Here is a 12,210-nt window from a genome sequence, read left to right as displayed (position 1 = left end):
TACTTTCCAGCTCCTATCCTAAAAATATTTGGAAAAAGACTTGATTTTCCAAGTGACATTACAAAGCAAAGTGGTCCTGCTGCTTATAAGGAACTCCACCCTCTTTATATATATATATATATAAAAGTGAGTAGGTATTATTAAGTTTCAGGACAGCTAACAGCTTAGATCACAGAATGGTTAAGGCTGACCTCTGAAGATCATCTGGTCCAGCTTCTACTCAAGCAGGCTGCCCAGGACCACATCCAGGAAGCTTTTGAGAATCTGAAGGAGAGACGCACCACAGCATCCCTGGGCAACCTATGCCAGTGCTTCATCACCCTCAGAGTAAAGAAGTGCTTCCTGATGTTCAGACAGCCTTCTGTATTCTACTTTGTGCCCAGTGCCTCTTGTCCTGTCTCTGTGCACCACTGAAAAGAGCCTGGCTTCATCTTCTTTGCAACCTCACTTCAGGTATTTATATACATTGATAACATTCCCTCTGAGCCTCCTCTTCTCCAGGCTGAATAGTCCCAGCTCTCTCAGCCTTTCCTCACAGGAGAGGTGTTCCAGTCCCAAAGCTTCTTAGTGGCCCTTTGCTGGACTCTCTATAATGTCCGTGTCTCACTTGTACTGGGGAGCCCAGGACTGGACACAGACCTTCAGGTGTGGAATCACCAATGCGGACTAGAGAGGAAGGATCCTCTCCCTCAGCCTGCTAGCAACACTGCTCCTAATGTAGACCAGGATACCACTGTCCTTCTTTGCAGCAAGGGCATGTTGCTGGCTCATGGTCAGAGTGGTATCCACCAGGACTCCCAGGTCCTTTTCTGCAGAGCTGCTTTCCAGCTGGGTGGCCCCCAGCCTGTACTGGTGCCTTGAACTGTTCCTTCCCAGATGCAGAGCCTTGCACTTCTCCTTGCTGAACTAAACCATAGGTAAAATATGAAATCAGATCTTTATAGACACCATAAAACTGTCTTTCATTGGTGACTTTTTCCTCTGTAGATCTTGTTGATTTTCTTTATTTAATTTGTTTTTATTTTTGAAAGAACATAACATTTTTTGACCTTTGATATTTTGCAATTCTTTTAATTTTAAGAGGTGAAGATATTTATTTTTTTATTTATAATTAGAATATTAAACAGCTTAAGAGTTATTACAATCTTTCTCCAGTCAGAACTCAAGTTATTTCACTTGGGGTAAAATCACATGAAAGGATCATTCTGTCCATTGAGTAGTGAACAAGCTTGTAATCTGAACTAATCATGTACTTCTTGTAACAGGCATGTGCCACTGAAACTAGTCTAAAATTACACCTGTTCCTTTGCCACCATTTCTTCTACTGAAGGCTTCACATTGCTGACAAAGAAAAGGTAAACAGGAACCCCATTCAGACATTTTTCCTGTTCTTACCAAGAAAGGCAAAACCTGTGTGTAAAAGAGGAGCATCCCATCTAATTGAAGTTCCTGAACTGACAACACAAAATGTGGGAGTAAGAGTGTCCCAGTTGCTATAATTGGGAGGGGAAGGAAGGCCTAATACCCACCTAATACTCTGTTCGGAATCCATATGCAATCTGGCACTTGTACAGGCAGTACACACAGGCAATGGTTCTCCATTCTAATAAAATCAGTTTTTGACTACTAAAGTTATTTAGGAAATTGAATATGATTTAGTTTTCAGTTCAAAAGCTATCTCTTTAAAAGAATATATAATCTTATTCCAAAGTAAGAATTTGTTGCCATTGGATATTAAATTTTAATGGCAAATCACTTAACATTTCAACAAAAAAATGTACTTAATTGTTGGCATCTTGATTTTTTTATATTTATTTTAAAGATTTTCTTTTAATGTTGAAAATTTTCATTCTTTTCCTCCCATAAGTAATATGTTTTTGATATTGAACAGCACTGTCAGAAACAAAATAAAGAAGAGCAAGTCATATTGTTATCTTTTATAGGATAGCCAGTATCAAGCCTGGTCTTGTGAAGAAAATAAATTTGCCCCTTCCTTGCATTCAAGCTCTTCTAGCACCTGTGATAAGAGCAGAATTTGTTAGACATGGGTAAACCTGACAAGATGGGCTAGAATTGGCACCAAACAGGACTTTCTCTGCTGTGCCATCTTACCTGCATTTAAAACTCCTCGTAGTCATTATGTTCCTGGGGACACTGGTGCAGTCCTGTGCCCTGTGCCCTGGACTCCCCAAACTCCCCTTCCCTCCATGCCCCCTTATGTCCCTCTCAAAGGGGCTTGTTGAAAGTCTCGTCAGCTGCACCTCTTCCATTGCAAGAGGTCTTGGGAGATAAGAAGAAACAGAGTAATTCCTACAGGGAAAATGGCTTTTAGGGGGTCACTGCGTGGCACCCTGACCCCACACAGCCATGAGGCTGACTGATCAAGACCTCATCGTGTCACTGCCTATCCTTGCTGTACTGTTGCAGTAAACCATTTTCCTCCAGAATTGGTGTGGAGCAACCACTGGTGGTTTATCTCTTTGAAAAGGCATATGCAGAACCTGCATGCCTATGCTGATGTGAGGATACCACACCAAAACTGTGAAAACCCGAACTGTTTGCCTGGAGGGTGAATTTTCATTTTCTTGTTCTGTTCTTGGAATACACCCAAGTTTTAGTTATTAGGTTCCCATCTAGATATAGACTGTGTGTCTCCCCTTTCACAATTTCATTCAGAAGTTTCTAATTTGTGAGCACAGTAAATTATAGGGATGCAGAGGAACATATGAATGCATTTCCATTCTTAAGGGGACTGAAATAATAAAGGTCAGCTCTGGTTAGAAAAGCTGCAGATAGATCCAGACTTTCTATTAAAGGCAAGTGAAATTGTTCCAAGAAGACAGAAAGATTTTTTTAATGAGCTATGAAGAATTCTGCTTTGCCACTTAGCTTGTATCCCTGACTGGATTATTTTTGTTTACCGAATTACGAAATATTTAAAGACAAGTTCTTCAGGGTTGTTTTGTGTGTGTGTGTGTGTCTTCCCTTTTTTTTTTCTTTTTCTTTTCTTTTTTCAAAAATGCTTTTACAATGTGAAATTATATATTAGAATGTCTGAAAGCATCATGCAAGGAGAGAAACTTAGTTCATCTTATTACAGTATCTAAATAAGATCAACATCTGTATTAAAATCATGGAGTCAAATCATAAATTTATATCAATATTGGAAACATCTTACTTCTAAAAGCTAAACATTTAGAAGTGAAGTATGTCAGCTATCTGGCAGCATAATGCGTCAGTGAAGCTAAACAAATAATGCTACAAACATTGTGATTTGAACATTTTGTTTTGAATTATAGAATACAGTGTGAAGGTTTAGGTGTGATTTATAAAGTTAGTTCCTGAAGTTTATCTTTATCTGTGATTATTATTTTTATTTTTTTCCAGAATAACTTCTCCTAAGCTAAAGCAAATTTAATAGAAAATACTCTGACAGGTATATAGAGATTGCATTAGTAATGGCCCTGTTCACAACTGGCACCAGATTTGCCTTTTATGTCTGGAATACATTGCTCTGGAATGAGACGTGAAGAGCTGCATATGCATTTGGAGAGTTAGATTATTAGAAACCTACTTCTGTCCTTTGTGATATCCCACTGTGGGCACCTTGCAAATGTATCAACCTAAAAAGACTGTCTTAAATAAACTCTAATTTTTTGACCTTCATATTTGCCTTGTAGCTTTTCTAGGCTTTGCATGAGATTTAGTGCATTTTTAACAGGAGTTAGATATTTAAATTATCTTTGAGGACCTTGGGGGGAGAGGTGTTGACAAATGCTGGGATTTCTTTTCTCCTATAATCCCAACATGAATATTTTACTTATAACGCAGAAACAGTCTACAGAATTTACACAGCTCAGGACCACATGTAAGATACTACAGAGCTACAAAACCAGATGGTTTTGTAGAGGATATATTACTGGAAATTCTAAATTTGAAAAGATGGTGAATAAGCATCTACTCAAGATGCTGGTTCCCATTTAAGTAATATATTTTCTTACAGAGAAGAAACTCAAGCATGGCCTCTCTTTTTCAGGAAGAATTGAGTGTAAGAGAGAAGATAAGAGCTATGTGCTTTCTTGATTGCTGGATGTTGGAAGAGTTTCAAGATACAGATGAAAATGGGCAATAGATAAATGTACAATGAGTTTTGTGAGCAAATGAAAGACTATCTCTTTTGGTTTCATGCACAATACAGTTGTGGTAGTTCATGCATCTATTCTGCACTGGGATACTGCATCTAGTGCTCAGCCCAGATGATGTTTGTCCTTGAGAATGAATTATCTAGTTGCTGCTATACCATTTAGGGAGACCCAATGTAATTTCCCAAGTAGATTCTGAAGGGGGTGTTGGGGCTAAACCCTAGGGGTTGCTGTAGTAGCGCTTTGGGGATCTGGTACCCTGGCAAGTGGGGACATCACCAGTGCAACTGTCCTCTCTTGCAGCCAGTGAAACAGCAGTTCTGTTCTGATAAGCTGTAAACAGTGTCACCTTCAAGTACATCTCTTTTTAAAAAGCAATAATGTTTATTCAGAATTAAAGACTGGGCTGAAGCATTTGTTTCTTTTTTTTATCATTATTATTATGTTTTTGACAGTAGTTGGATTACAGAGAAGACAAGAGTGTAACACCAGCTGTAGGCAGCTAGCTAGCTCCCTGTGTGTTCAAGATTTTGGTGGTTTTGAGATGGCACGGCTGGAATTGAGACCTGGCTCCTGAGATGCCTGTATGATGGATCTGGTAAATGTATCTGTCTGTAAGCATGCAACTTTATTATACTAGGCCCCAGCTTATTTAATTTGTTAAATCCTACTGAATCACATACCCAGACAGTGTGACAAAATTCATAGCACTGCACTTGTTTCTGGCATTATTTCTTTTATTAGGTTTATTGTGACTGATTGCTATTTTCTGCATGACTGTAGTCATATATGAAGATATATGCAGTTATTTTCACTTGTGGATACATCTCCATAGTGTGTTGGCTCCTTGCAAACAAAACAAGTGTAAAATAAAATTATTCACAGATATAGGAGACCCATTTAGCAAAGATCTGTCTGGAAATAAGATCCTAGCATGATATTTTTTGACTGTTAGCAAAATATGGGCTTGAATGGATTTCTAATAACATTGAGGCATTTTGTAAAAGGAATGGGTAATATGATAATAAAATTTATCTTCTCGTTACTGGTTCTCATTATCCTCCTCTCGCTTCATCGTTCTGAATTTTTCCCTTTTGTATAATTTTATCGTCATGCTAACTAAAAGCATAAGTTTCAGTATTTAATATTGTGGATATTGAAATACAATTCATTTGAACAGTGAGAAAACTACTAGATCTTCTAAGCCTACACATGTCTTTATCTACATAGATAAAGGCTCTACAGCCTCCTTCAATGGCTTAATTATGCAATTTCAACTATCTGGTTTCACCTGTATGTATCTATTTGTTTTGGTTATTGAGTGACTTGCGTTTCCTGCCTCCCACCTCCCTCCCCTGACATGTCCATTGAAAGTTAGCTTTAACAAATACATATTTTGGGTGTTAATGTAATTTGATAATTTGCTATCAAAACTTGAAGCCTTTAGTGAGTTTGTGAGCTCTGAAATAAACCTCTGAAATATTAAGAGACTGATGTCTAAATGCAACAAATTGAAAAAGAGCTGCAGTTACAAAAAAAAAAAATATATATATATATATAATAAAACCCCTCTCCGCTCTTGATATTCAACTTATTGAGTCAAGTGGAGAAAAAGTTACAGGTGAATCAAATGAATATTCTCACTTAGGATAGGGTAGTGAAACCATTCCTGAGAAAAATTCTGGACTTTTATTTTAAAGGGTGATAAGTCAGAGATAATTTATTTTTTGTCTGTATAAAACAGAATTTACCAAAATTCAGAAGGGACAAAATCATAAAAAGTTTGTTAATGGGCTATTTCTTACATTACAAATATCTGTAAAACATATTTTGCTGATTTGGTGAAAAAAGCCCTTACTGTATAAACTTTCGGTGATCCAGGGTTTGCAAATGATGGAAGCTTCTCGTTTTGTAGTGTTTTTCATCTTCACATTCATATTCCAGTGGTGGAAATGGGAAACATTCCTAAGAGTTGTTCATATTGTATTTTAATATATAACATAGTATGTTGCTGTTCCAGTTCATGTACCTATTATGCAATCTTTCCAGTGCATTTATCTATTATGCATAGCATCTGATTCTGCCATTCCTTCTCACAACAGCTATTATCTTACTGCCTGATCTTTTTTCACCGGAGGCAATGGGAGTTCTGTTATTGACCCTGGGCGAAGCAGCCATTGAGTCCTTGCTCAGCAAGCAGTCCTATTGATTTCACTCAAATCACTTGCAGGTCACGGTACTACTCAGCATGAATTAGAATGATAAAATAAAGCCATAGGTCACATTTTTACATGAGGCATAGGAAACTATGTGAGCTTCTCTCCTTAGACTATTTTGACATTGAGTCCGTTTTCATTATGGATACACAGTTTTTTCACTATGAAACATGCTTATCCTAGTATGATATGTTAACATCTTTATGCAACAAATTCAAGACCAGCAGTGGGAAAGCTACTACCTCTTTTTAGAACAAACTTAAGCCATACTTGCATGGCACAAAGTTGTCATCTTTTGTTGTCATTTTTCATTATATGTATTTATATCTTTCACTTATTTATTTTCTTTTTTATCTATTAGATTTCTTCTTCATTGCCTGTACTGTCATTTGCTTCTTGATATTACGTTGTTTCCCATCTCCAGGTCTTTGGTACCTTTTTTTTTTACTCTCCATTTTGTTCATTCCCACTCTGTTGTTATACTTCTTCTGCATTCTCTTCTCCAACTTGTTTGCTGAACCTTTGTTCTACATATTCTCAGATGCTGCTTCATTTTCTGTTTCTGTTCTCTGAGAAACTTCTCCTTTTTAGTGATTGCTTTTCGCATCCAAATTGTTGCACCTTTAAATTTGCTGTTAACTTTCTCAGGTGGCACTAAGTTTTACCTGGTCCACTTTTCAATTTTCCCTCCTACTCTAGGCTTCCACTTTCCACTCATTTAGTCTATTTTTGCTGTTTTCCACGATCTATCTTATTCTAACTTATTTTCCACTTCCACTACCACTTTATTTTGCTCGATCCTCTGCTGTCTTGCTCTGTTTCCCAGAGGAACATGGAAGGTGAACATGTCATTAAACCAGCACAATAGGAGCTGATCAGAGTTAATTCCCTCCCGCCTCCCTTTCATTCTTCTGTAGTTGCTCTGCTCATAGCTAGAGACCTGGGACAGCAAGGTGGGAAGATATGAAATTACATTTTGAAGTGTGATTACTAATATGTTTCAGACTACATAGTTATTACAATCTCGATTGCTGTTTTAGTGGGGAAGCTGTACTCTAACAGAGAGATTGGGGCTGATGGGTTTTCCTGAACATCTAGCAAAGACTATAAATTTGTGTTTATTTACTATGAAAATAACATGCACACATATAATATTAACCTGGTTCCTATGACATACAAGTTGAATGTCTACATGCATTATGTTTTTATCCAGGCTTTAGCTAGAGAGCTTTTTCTTTCATAATTTTCTACAGTGATTTTTTTTTCTACTGAAATTTATCAATTCCAAAAATCCCATATTAACTTTACATAGATAACTGAGTTTTGGATAGTTACCCACATTAGATCAAAATAATAACTGTTTCAGTGTTCTCCACACCTGGTAGAGAAGTCCTTGACAAATTTTCTACACAGATGCTCAAGCTGAAGCAGTCTGAGTTCATACAAAATAGTTTATTGAGAACAACCACAGAACAGACAACAAAATACTCCTTTACAATGCAGGTCCACTAATAGATTTTGTTTTCACTTGAACAACTGAAACCTTGGAAGACATCAGTTCTTGACCACTGGATATCATAGTTTAGGAAAGAGAAGAAATCTGAAAGCCTTCTCCCTGAACTGTTACATGACAGATGTAATTTTGTCACTTCAGAGAAAAACATGAGGCTTCCCTTTTATCCCTGATTCTACATTTCAGTATTACTCAGCCACTATGAGGACCTGTGGAAAGTTTCAGTTGGGGAACACATATTCCTGCTAAGGCTATAATTCTTGCAGGCCATAGCTGTTGAAAACCACTGCTCATGTTAGTGTGCCAAATATTTTTCAGGCATGAAGTAGAAGAGGTTCCCACTCCTCCCCTGGCCCCTACATCCATGATCCTCAAGGTTATTTTGGGGATGACTTTGAAAAATGCATATACATTGTAGCAAACCACTTTCTATAAAGCAGCAGGGGAAGAGATTATTATTTTCTGTTATTTACATGTTTAGTAACATCCAAAGTTTTGTTTTGCATGGAATGCTCTGCTGAATTTAGGAATAAACTGGAGCCCTGGCAATGTAAACATTACTGCATTTACCTTTCTTTCCAAGCCTTGCCATGCTCCACTGTGTTACTTTGGAGCATGTTTAATTTCAACAAATGTACCAAGCAACTCTCTTACAAAGTGGGGTTATTTGCCAGCCAAGAGGTCTCTTTAGAACTTTAATTTATGAGGCAAGATTGCACATGTGTACAAACCAAAGTTGTTCTAAATATCTTTCTAAAGTTTATATTATTATTATTGCCTAACCTGACCCATAAAAGTGGCCTAAAAGAAAGCTGAAGAGGGACTCTATCAGGGAGTGTAGCGATGGAACAAGGAATAATGGCTTTGAACAAATGGAGGGGAGATTTAGAATAGATGTGATATGAGGAAGAAATTCTTCACACAGAGCACAAAGCGCACATGGGAATTAGGGCTGAAGATGCACCTTTCTTCTGTTCTTTTCTATAAAGAATAGAATGAAATTACCTAAAAACCAGTGTTAAAAATAAACTCAGGGCACAGGATGGGAGGTGGAGGGCAGCCCCTGTGGCTGAGGGGTAGCCTTTCTGTCTGGCAAGTCAAATGGCCCGGGGGATCCAGCACCAGAAAAGGGGCCCTCAGCCCCTCCAACCCTCCTCCTTCTTCCACGTGAGGGCATCTTCCAGGCCGCTCCCAACACAGCCACCTTTGGCCACGCACAGGCCACTCCATCACAGAGGCTTGCTGAGGTCACAGTGGCCACCCCTGCCTTTGCCACGGGTCCTATAAAACAGGACCCCCTGCAGATGGTCCACCACTCGCTCAGCTTCTAGGTGCTCTGACAGCCAGCTTGTGTGTCAGGAAGAAGCCCAGAAGCAAGAAGGCGAACAGAAGCCCTCCTTGGTGTGAGAGGACAGTGATGCAGTCCAAGGAAGCACCAAGAAGGAAGGCACGTGATGAGAAGGAGACGTGCCATGGGCAGAGGGATAGCGCCAGCAGCACAACAGACACCACTGCACCTCTGGCGCGCAGCCCATAGACATGTATAAGCGGTACCATTGGCACTGCAACGATGCGGGGAACAGTCCGTCCCCTCAAACACACAGTGACAGGGGGCCTGGGCCTTCCTATAGTTGCAACAATGGTGTGGGGCAAAGGCAGGGACATCAGCCAGACAGCCGCGTGGAGCAGAAGCATGCCCATAATCCACAACACAATGCAGGACCCAGTAATGGCCATAAATCAGATGGCAGCATCAGACCCACGCATGGAAATCAGCCTGACAGTGGCATGGGACCTAGGCATGGAGACAGATGACTCCCTGGTTCGGCACCCTGGCCTGAAAACATTCCGGATGGAAGGCATCCCATTTGGGCAGTCCCAGGCAAAGACTGGCTTAGCCTTCTACCCAACACCGTGGAGCCCATGGAGCTGGATCCACCAGAAGATGTGGAGGAACCGATGGAAGTGGATCCACCTCTGCCAGAACAGACCTGGGACTACTGCGGCAAGTTTTTGATCTCTGCCATCAGAGTGCACCAACAGCATCACAGGGGTGCCTGGCCAGCACCCTACTCCTCACTCAGGCTCCATCCCAAGCATTAGCTTGGAGCCACCAAACACAATGGACATCCCGCAGGCTTACCTGCAAGATGTCCTGGCAATAAACAACTCTGTTGCTGATTCTCAGGGCTTGTGTGAGTGCTTCTTTCCCATCCCCCAGCCCTTGTGCAAGAAGTGGCATCCCATCTACACAGAGCCTCAAGGAAGAGCACAAGAGAGGACCCAGCTTCCTTTGGGCTGCTGTGCTGAGGTGACAGGAAGAGTCCCCGAGGGCCACCATACACCTTTAACATTTGTGAAAATAGACTGAGGGGTGAAAATAGTAGTGTGCAAGCGATTATGGGTGGCTAATTTCTTATACTAGGAGTGAGTTTCTATATCTGAGTAACTGGTAATGACAGACGTGGAGAAGGCTGAGGTACTCAACAACTTCTTTTCCTCTGTCTGCACTGGTAGATGGGCTTCCCAAGTCTTTAATTTCCCTGAACCTGTAGATGGAGGCTAGGGGAGCAAAGTCCTACCCACTCTAAGCGAAGGTTCGAGACCACCTGATGAATCTAAACAGGTACAGGTCTATGGGACCTGATGACATGAATCCCAGGGTCCTGAGGGAACTGGCTGATGTAGTTGCCAAGCCTCTCCATCATAGCTGAAAAGTCCTGGCATTTGGGCGATGTCCCTGGTGAGTGGAAAAATGGAAACGTCATGCCCTATTCTTCAACAATTAAAACCAAGAATTGAACAAAGAGCACTATTCTTCAATGATTAAAACAATTAGGAGACATTACTTCTCAGAAAGAGTGGTCAGGCATTGGAACGGGTTGCCCACAGGGAAGTGGAGGATTCACCATCCCTGGGGGTGTTCAAGGAAAGGTTGGACCTGGTGAGCAGGGACATGGTTTAGTGGGTGACATTGGTAGTAGGGTGATGGTTGGACCAGATGATCTTGAAGGTCTTTTCCAACCTTATTTTTTCTATGATTCTATGATGATGATTATTATTATCAAAACTCTGGATTTACCCCGATATCAACAGGTGTATTCAAAACATAACACATTTTTTCAGAAATATAGTTTCACAGACTTTAAGTCCAAGAGGTGCCATTAGCTTAGCTCTTCTGATTGTCTACCACAGAACACAGAATCTTCATGTGCTGCCCCTGGCCCAAGCTCAGTAATTATTTTTGACTAAATCACATCTTCCGGAAAGGCATGTGGAACTGAAAAGTTAAATCCAGTGCCAAATTATGTTGTAGATTCACCTCCTGAGATTTAATGCAGACTTGGATTCTGAAATAAGAAATGCACGCAATAAATGTATTTAGAAATCATTTATCATCAGGAGCTGGAGGGAATGGTGTGGATAACATATCAGCAAGATAGTGTGCAACTCTTATGGACTCTGGATTTAGTATGCCATTACCTTTAACTGCCTAACGGACAGATGTAGAAAGGTGTTCAAATCAGCTTACATGTCACCAGGCTATTTTATTAGAGTGAGGCAAACTTTTTAGTAAGAAGATCTATTGCTAATATAAAACAATATTGCTGGCCCAAACCCTGCAAACTAATTTTTCAGTTCAGCAGTGGAATTGAGGGAAAATAAAAATTCATACCAGGTAGAAATTCATTCTTTTGTTCTACATACTAGTGGAATCTACATCAATTTCATTAACATGAGGCAGCGCAGTGCCTGGTCCCAGGTAGATGTATTTCCTCTTTCATTCTCTTTCATAAGGGTAAAATATATAGCTTTAGTTTAGTTCTCATTGTTGCTTAGCCAAAATATTAATGGTTAATAAGGGTCTGTACTTTATTAAATATTACCATATATTGTTTATTTGCATCAAAAGTATTTCAAGAAGCTAACATAAAAGAGTTCTATTTTCTTAGGAGACTCTCTGTGTTTCTTAGGATCTCTAAAGTACGCCTGTTATTTCTGTATGTTTTTTCCTACCTTTTGTAGAGATGACTCTGCTGCTAACTGAAAGTTTTTGTACCTTAGGTGATTGTTTATGAGCAGTTATATAGGTAGTCTGTGATGCACTTCCTGTCAATCAGTTAATGTGGTGATCTTACTCTTAAAAGTCTGACCTGTGTAAAACTTGACTGTTTTATTTGTGAAAGTTGTAAATAATTTTTAATCTCCATATTGTTTCAGTTTATATATATATATTATAGTTTTAGTTTGAGTCTCATTCAGTTCCAGAAAGAAAGTATTCAACAAATCCTTAAGTGAACCCATAAGTCATGAATGTTCATAATAAACCTGTAAGATT

The sequence above is a fragment of the Anser anser genome (assembly GCF_964211835.1).
Source record: "Anser anser genome assembly, chromosome: 3".
In the NCBI taxonomy this organism is placed as follows: Eukaryota; Metazoa; Chordata; class Aves; order Anseriformes; family Anatidae; genus Anser; species Anser anser.
The sequence above is the reverse complement of the archived record's forward strand: the minus strand, read 5'-3'. Positions refer to the sequence as shown.